Here is an 8,629-nt window from a genome sequence, read left to right on the forward strand (position 1 = left end):
TTTGTAAATTACTAGCTACAAGCTTTGTCATGTACCCCATCTTCCCTGCTGTAGTTCTGTGGGTGTGTAATCATGCCTATGATTTGGACTATTGCACTTTTATCCGTGATTGCAGTTAAGCTCAGCAGTGCTAGTGTGGGGGATTTTTTTTTTCTTTGTTTTGCGAACTGGTTATTGGGTTGCTGACCATCATGGTTAAGTCAGCTCAGGTCTGCTAAGAGTTGTATAATGTCCTACTAACCAGAAATTGTAGTGAGAATCCCACAGAGACTATGATTCATGCCTCATGTAGTTTCAGCCAAGGGTGTTGATGTAAATATCAGGCTGAGTTTAGCTTACGGGTAAACACATAGAGCTGCAAAGCTCGATTAATCAGGTGTGATAACTTGGAGGAGAATAAAAGCTGCTCAGAAAATTATGGACAAAAATTCAAAGCCTTTCCTCAAAAAAAAAAAAAAAAAGACAAAATCCTGCAATATCACGAGTAATTAAATTTTGCGTGCAACCTTTAGCTTTAAAACAAACAAAAAATATCATTACATAATCCAAATGGAGGGGGGAAAAAATCTTTATAAAGGGCTAATTATGTTTACTGGCCCTGCCAAACCTGACCATCACAAGCATTTCCTTCTGCTTTGTAGCAAGTGGAAATTAAATTAATTTCCTCAATATTTCTGTGAAGTTAACCTGTCTCTGTACCTTTGCAATACAATATATTCTGTCTGCAGTGCTAAGGGTTCTCATGGCAAAGCAGTTATATGTATCTAAACCTAAGCTGCAACGCAACCTTTGTACAAAACCGTAGCATTGTTACGCCCTCATCAGAGTTAGTAGACTCATTGCAGGCATATCCTTGTTTTAACTGTAGGGTGTGGGGATATTTTCCCATTAGCATTCCACCACCCAGCCAGTCACTAACACTGTAGAGCAATGGAGCAACCCTGCTAAGATTATTTCCCAGCTCACCAGGTTGTTTGTTTTCTTCCCCCCCCTACTAGAAAACCAGGGATGTTAACAGAGCTGAAAATTAGAAGCTTGACAGAAGAGTAGCTTCAAAGTGGATGGGACTGTATTTTACAAGTGCTTCATGAATGCTTTGTCTGCAGAATTCAGCTTGTGTTTTGTAATGAGGTGTTCTAGAAAATGACATCTGGACAGCTGCATTCATTACTCCATTGTGAAACACAGCAAGTTTAAGCATGTTTTATCTGTGAATTTCACCTTGGCCTTTACTGGAATCTGCATGATGATGCATATGATGCTTTAAAGAAAACAGAATCATAGAATCATAGAATCATAGAATCATAGAATGGTTAGGGTTGGAAAGGTCCTTGGTCCTTCAAAGGTCATCTAGTCCAACCCCCCTGCAAGGAGCAGGGACATCCCTGACTAGATCAGGTTGCTCAGAGCCTCATTCAGCCTGGCCTTGAACGTTTCCAGGGATGGGGCTTCCATCAAAATATTACACCACAGGTTCATTTAAAATGTGTAAATAGCATTAAAGCAGTGTATCAGGAAGAAATGAGGGGAAAAAATTGGAAAAACAGGTATTCTGGTTGAACTGATGCACATACCCAGGGTTACATGCAGAGGTCCCTTTCCCGGAGAGTTCACAGCACACATCAGGAAATGGAGGTCAGTTCCATTCAATAAGCAGCTAATTCAGGTTTTCTCTCAGAGTTTGCTGTCCATTTTCCATCTGACTTAACTGTCAGAGAACCAGGCATCTGCTGCTGATTGAAATGTTATTATTCTAGGGGCATAATTATGTTTTGCTTTCACAGACATGTTGAATCCAAAGGGTGTGTATTTTCACTGACAGGAGGACTGCTTTGGTATTTTTATTTTTGTATCTGCTGGAGTCAGTACTCATGTTTAGCAGAAGCTCTGGGAAATTCAGTTATCCTTTAGAAGGTGCATTCTTTAGCAAATCTTGCAATTTTTAAGGTATTTCTCATGGTGCTGGGAAGACATGGAGCTGCTCGGGGAAATGAGTATTGGGCTGTCAATAGAAATAAAAATAACTGGCTGTCTTTTTCTTTCCTACTTTACTGTGTTCCTGAAAATACATACAATTATTGTAGGAAATAAAAAATATTTATGGATCTTGCTCTGTTCTGAATGGCACAAAAGTACATATGCTTAATGCACTTAATGCACAGCTGTACACTTACCCTCTGCCTTTAATGTTAATATCTGATTTTTGCCCCTTGGTTTATACTATTGATCCTGACTCTGAGGTCAATGTGAAATCTGCAAGCTGTGTTGTGCCAGTATCCAAGGACGCCTTATTATGTGGACCCTGTTTCCCTTAGGAACACAGGTAGGATTAATGTGAAGGACATTTCCAAGAAATTGTAAATTTTTTTTTCTCTCTTTTCCTGGCTTTTTTTAAAGCACCAAGACTTAAGATGTCATGTTCCTTGTTAATGTGTATTCTACTCAACATTTTTTTTTTTTTAATCTGTGGCTCAGCCCAACTGACAAATCCTAATAAGTCCTGTAGAAATAGCTGGATAGAGGACTGAGATTTTTATTAATGCCCCCCTTGCTGGTCATGACCAACCCTCATGGAGAACACTATAGTATGTCTTTGCAGTGTTCTGAAATGCTGATGAATCAACTAATTTTTATTTTTTTTCAGCCCAACTACTGAAATTAATAACTTCAGACCATGAAATTACTTAATTCATTATATGAATAATTCAGTGGGATTTCTGAGGCCCACGTAAATGCTTTTTGTTTCTGTGTGCTCTTTCTCTTCCTACAGTCAGCAGCCCTTAGGTGGCACTTTTTCAGAGGAGAGTATGACAGCTGTGTATCTACATCTGATCTTCACTCTCAACACCATCCCAGAGATGCTGCTTTCTCTTTGGAGTTGTGACACTTCTGCTTGTCCATAGCATCTACTCCAGATGCTCCTCCTATGATGAACACTGTTTGCGTTCTGCTTCAGTTCTGTAAAGCAGAAATATTTGGGCATCAAAGAGTGGAGGTTTGCATCTCCCAAGAATTTAAAAAAAAAAAAAAAAAGAGATGTCACACTGACTTCATTAAGCAAATTCTCTGAGCTGCGGCTGTAATAAATGAAGAAAACTGGCACTTTTGAAATTGGATCAGCTCATTAGTGTAATGTACCGCTCTATAAATTACACAGAAAGGGCAAAATGTCATTATCTGTTATGATCCTGTAGGAATTTGTGAATATACTAAACACTAATTATTGCTTAGTGGAATCATGGGAAAAACTGTGGCATGTTGGAAATTCTCCATGGCTTTTGCTTTTTTTTTTGCAAGGGAGAGTTGTGCGACCACCTGAGTTTATCTGAATATCTGCATTTTTTCCTTAAGTCCTCCTTTTATGGCACCTATTCCGCTGTGGTAAAACAAAAATTGCTCTAATAAATCAAAGCCTCTCTTTACTCTAAGGAATTATTCTAGGATCAGATAAAGGGACAGTGATGGAGACAGCTATCCATGACTCCTCATATCTGGAAGGCTGACCTTGATTCCCCTGCCCAGTGAAGGTAGGTACAGACCAGCTCTTGGAGTACTGTGCTAGTGTCTGACTGCTTTCCTGACTGGCAGCTGGACTTGCTCCCCAATCAACTGACAGCCCCAGAAACCAAACTCTGCCTTGTTAATGCTGTATATTTCATCAGCAGCCATCACCCACAGCTCCTGAAAGGGGAGAGAAGCATGAACATCATCTTGTCCTTTTGATGACTCCTGGACCACAGCTTTTGAGGTTATTATTTTAAAAATATCTTTCTCCTAAGCAGCCATTATATAAAGCAGTGTCTATAACAGTCACAAGTAGAGGTGCAGTCAAGACTGATGCCAGCTATGCAACCACTTTGACATCTGAAACTTTGCAATAGGACTGTTTTTCTCCCTTTGGTAGGAATGGATCACAGTTCTGCAGGTGTGGGCAGAAGGAGTGGTAGCTCTCACTGGTTGCTACTCTCCATATAAGTAGATGAATATGATGCACTGTAAGGATGATTTGGACAAACTTTCTTCTGAGTAACAATATCAAGAGTAACAGACCAGATTCTGCAGATTTTGCATGGCCTTTGAATGGAAGAAATGTAGCAATAACTGAAATCAGTACTGGAAGACTTAAATTTGAGTGACATATTTTCTTTAATCAGACCCTAAAGCAGAATGGTTTGGGGGATGTGTTGCATAATTTCACTCCAGATGTGAATAAAAAACTTCTCAAATTTAAAACTGTTTTTTTAATCTATTTTTACATTGGGTATCTAAGATTGGATATAAAGCTAAAACATTTTTGATGCGTATTATTTCAAAGCAGTTGTCTTTTCATTAGATATCTTACGTAGATCTTATCTGGATTATTCTGACTGTTGTCACCTGGAGAAATCTTCAGTGCTAGGGAGCATCTGTTCTTGAGTCAAATGGATAATCTGACTTTTCAAGTGTGTTGAGTTAAGATGCTCTCTGGTCTTGAGGTCTGTCTTTGCTTGAGAGTTAAGTATTCCAAGGTAGCTGTTGCTCTGACACTGGGTGGTCATCACTTTACCCGTGGGAGATGGTGAGTGATTGCCTTTGCATTAGTTGTTTCTGTTTCTCTTTCCTTCACTTATTAAACTGTTTTTATTTCAACCTAACCCAATAAACTGGTTTTTATTTCTTGTTTTTGCTCTTTGTATTCTCTCATTTGTACTACTGCTGAGGGAAGAGTGAGTGAGCAGTTGCATGGATGCATAGCTGCTGGCTGGAGTGAACCACCACAGTTTATTATGGTTATGTTGATGTATCCCTTCTCTTTACTTCATTTATTTGTAAATTGGATAAGAGCAACTGTCGTAGTTCAGCCTCGATGGGGACCAGACTACGCAGTTTCTCTCTCACTCCCCCCACCCTCTGAGAGAATAGGGTGAGATAATATAAGGAAAAACGGCTCGAGGGTTGAGATAAGGACAGGGAGAAAATCCTTAAAGCTACCGTTACAGGCAAAACAGACTTAGGGAAAACTATTCATTCATTACTACAAGCAGCAGGATAATGAGACAGAGAATAAGATAACCTCCCCTCACTCCTCCCTCTTCCCAAGCTTAACATTATCTCTACCACCTTCCCCCACCCCGAGCGGCACAGGGGTGAAGAGGGAATGGGGGTTGTGGTCAGTTCATCATGCGTTGTTTTATGCCGCTGCTTCATGGTCAGGGGAAGAACTCCTCACATTCCTCCCCTGCTCTGTTGTGGAGTCCCACCCATACGCCACAGTCCTTTGTGAAACTGCTCTGGCGTAGGTCATCTCTTCCATGGAGTGCAGTAGTCTCTCCAGAACGGCTGCCCCAGCGGGCCCTCCACGGGCCACAGCCTCCTTCAGGCATCCACCTCCCCCAATGTGGGGTCCTTCACGGGCTCCAAGTGGATCTCTGCTCCTCTGTGGACCTCCATGGGCTGCAGGGGGACAACCTGCTCCACCATGGTCATCACCACAGGCTGCAGGGGAATCTTGGCCAGGAGCTGCATTGCTCCTCCCTCTCCTTCTGAACTGACCTTGGTGTCTGCAGCTGTTCCTCTCACAAGAAAAGTTCTTCACAACAGGCTGGCAGACGCCTCTCAGAATCTCTTCACATCATCCAGCTCATCTCCTCTCCACTTCTTGCAGCTGGGCCGGGCCGAGTCGGGCCCAGTCTGCTGCCTGGTGAGAGGCCAGAGGGTGAGGCCTGCAAGGCCCATGAGGCCTGTGCCTCCCCCTCTGCGCCTCTGTCCCCGCTCAGCTTCTTCACATCTTCTCTTTTTTTTTTTTTTTTTTTTTTTTTTCCCCTGTTTTCCCCTTCTTAAATACCTTATCACCAAGGCATTACCACAGAACATTCTGCTACCAATCGGCTCGGCCTTGGCCAGCAGCAGGTCCGCCCTAGGCCCCGGCCGAGACCACTGAACAAAGGGGAGCAACTTCTAGCAGTTTCCTACAGAAGCTACCACCTTAGGCCCCCCCCACTAAACAAAACCACAACAGCAACAAATCCATGGAGCCCAGGCTGCCTTATGCTTAATTTTCTTTGGGATTTATCTATAGCAATCTAAATCTTCCAAGCCCTAATTCCCTCTGCTTGAGACACTACAACACTTCCTTTATATCCAGTGGTATTCAAGTATCAGGCCTCCCTGAGAGTTGTTGGTAGATTCAGTCTTGCTTGCAAAGTCAGCTGACAGAAGATCCCAACCAGTGTTACATGCATAGAATCACAGAATCATTTAGGTTGGAAAAACCTTTAAGATCATCAGTCCTAACACTGCCAAGTCTGCCACTAAACCATGTCCCTAAGTGCTTTTCAGTACCTCCAGAGATGGCGACTCCACCACCTCCTTGGGCAGCCTGTTCCAGTGCTTAATAACCCTTTCTGTGAATATTTTTTTCCTATTATCCAATCTAAACCTCCCCTGGTGCAACTTCTGGCCATTTCATCTTGTCCTATCACTTGCTACCTGGGAGAAGAGATGGACGCTTACCTTGTTACAACCTTGTTTCAGGTAGTTATAGAGTGATAAGGTCTCCCCTCAGCCTCCTTTTCTCCAGACTAAACAACCCCAGTTCCCTCAGGTGCTTCTCATGACATGTGCTCTAGAACCTTCACCAGCTTTGCCCTTCTCTGGACATGCTCCAGCACCACACTGTCTTTCTTGTGGTGAGGGAGCCAAAACTGAACACATTATTTTGAGGTGCAGCCTCACCACTGCTGAGTACATGATCACTTCCTTACTCTTGCTGGCCCCACTATTTCTTATACAAGCCAGGATGGTATTGGCCTTCTTGGCCACCTGGAAACACTGCTGGCCATACATAAATAAGTGTTCAGATAAAGTATATGAATAGTTAGGTCATTGTTAGTGTGCTTTTAAAAATACTTCATAGATGATGCTGCTGCACACCTACTAACTGTAGGTGTACTGTGCTGTACTGTGTACAAATGCTTTCCAAAATAAAAATGGGGGAAGAAAGCAAGCTTCTAGCTGTAGGTAAATAACTACAGTGTCAGAGTGGTGTAGGATGATAATCATAGTTGCTGGAGAGACCTGGGCACTTCCAAGAGCAGTTCTGCCTGTAGGTGGTACCAGAGAACATTTTAGCTTGTGTCTTTTCATTAACTAGGGGTGGTGACTCCTCTGCAATTACAAACTCAGTACTTACTTCTGTCCTCCCATGTCTTTATAGAAAAAGCTCACAGCTGTAATCAATTAAGTAACAAAAGTGACCATCAATAGAGAACAAGCACTGAAAATGTCTTGGGGTCTTCTTTTGCCTTAGGAGCCTGATAAATTCCATCACTGGGAAGCTGTTAGCCCACATGTGCAATTGCATGCTTGACTGGTGGTGTAGATCCCGCTTTAGAGACTCTAGTGTGGGACCACCCTGTCTCCCATGTGTTAATGATAAATAGGTGCTGTCTTCTGATCTCGGCTGTGTGTCTGAGCTGGTGATACTAGTGGATTCTGGGTGCTGTGACTTAGCATTCCCTCAGTGGTAAATGGGGTGACTCTATTAATGCTATTTGAGAGGCAGGTGCTCCTGAAAAATTCAGTTCTCTAGAGCTGTCTCCTCAGCAATAACATAAGCAGCTTGTGCATTCGTTATCATTTTCACTCGTGTCAACTCACCTCAGGTTGAAGTATTTATGAAATAACTTGAGAAAAATGGAGCAACTAATTTGTAAATAAGGCTCAAATTGGCAGTGTGAGTATTTTTTTCTGGTCATACTGAATCATGTATTAGGACAAAACTTTAATTCTAACAGGCTATGAACAAATTGTGCATGTCTGTTATATGATGCTAAATCAAACAGCTTATTTGTTAGATTGTCCTACAAGAAAGATGATTCCTGTGATCTTCTCTGTATTATCAAAGTGAGAAATGCAGCTTAATGTCTCTTTGTCTTCATCTTTCCCAAATGCTTTAAACAGATGCTCTGAAAATTGCATGAAAACTTAATTTATTGATTTCAATCATAATCACTTCAGTTTTTGTCGTAATCTAGGTCAAAAAGGGATTATGAGTGACGCAGTTTTGCGATGTTTTATTTGGGTCATGAAAAAGCTTTTCCCTCTTTGTCTTATATTAGATATTAAATGGCTGTAGAAACCCTCTGAGAATTTGGAAATACCACTGATCATCAGTCTCAAATTTATGTGTGAGGAAAGTGATCCTGAGTCTGAGTCGAAATCGACCTAGGATGTTGGTGGCAACTGGGAGTCTCCAGCTCTTGCAGCTGCCCCTCTAGAGGCTGCAGACCCTGTGCTGGTGCTGCTGCAAGCATTCTGCTCTTCTGGCACCCCTGCTGCAAGTTATATGGCCAGTTTGTGTCTGTGTAACTCCAGTCCTCATCTCACCACGCAACTAGCACAGCTGAAGGCTTTTGTTCGTATAATGGTATTGGTGAAATACTTCTGGCCTGTGGCTTCCTGAGTTTTGACTCACCTGCACCCCTGTTCATGATGCACGCTCTCATGTTATCAAGTAACTTCCTACTAACAGCCCTATTGCTGCGCTACGTCTGCTTTTGCATGGCAGAGCTGTTCAACTGGATTTCTTCTTTCTCATGATGTGCAGATCAAGCACGTGTAGTATAGTAATGTACTTGTTTGAGCAGTT

This window comes from Chlamydotis macqueenii, chromosome 5 (assembly GCF_036417535.1).
Source record: "Chlamydotis macqueenii isolate bChlMac1 chromosome 5, bChlMac1.mat, whole genome shotgun sequence".
NCBI classification, from domain to species: domain Eukaryota; kingdom Metazoa; phylum Chordata; class Aves; order Otidiformes; family Otididae; genus Chlamydotis; species Chlamydotis macqueenii.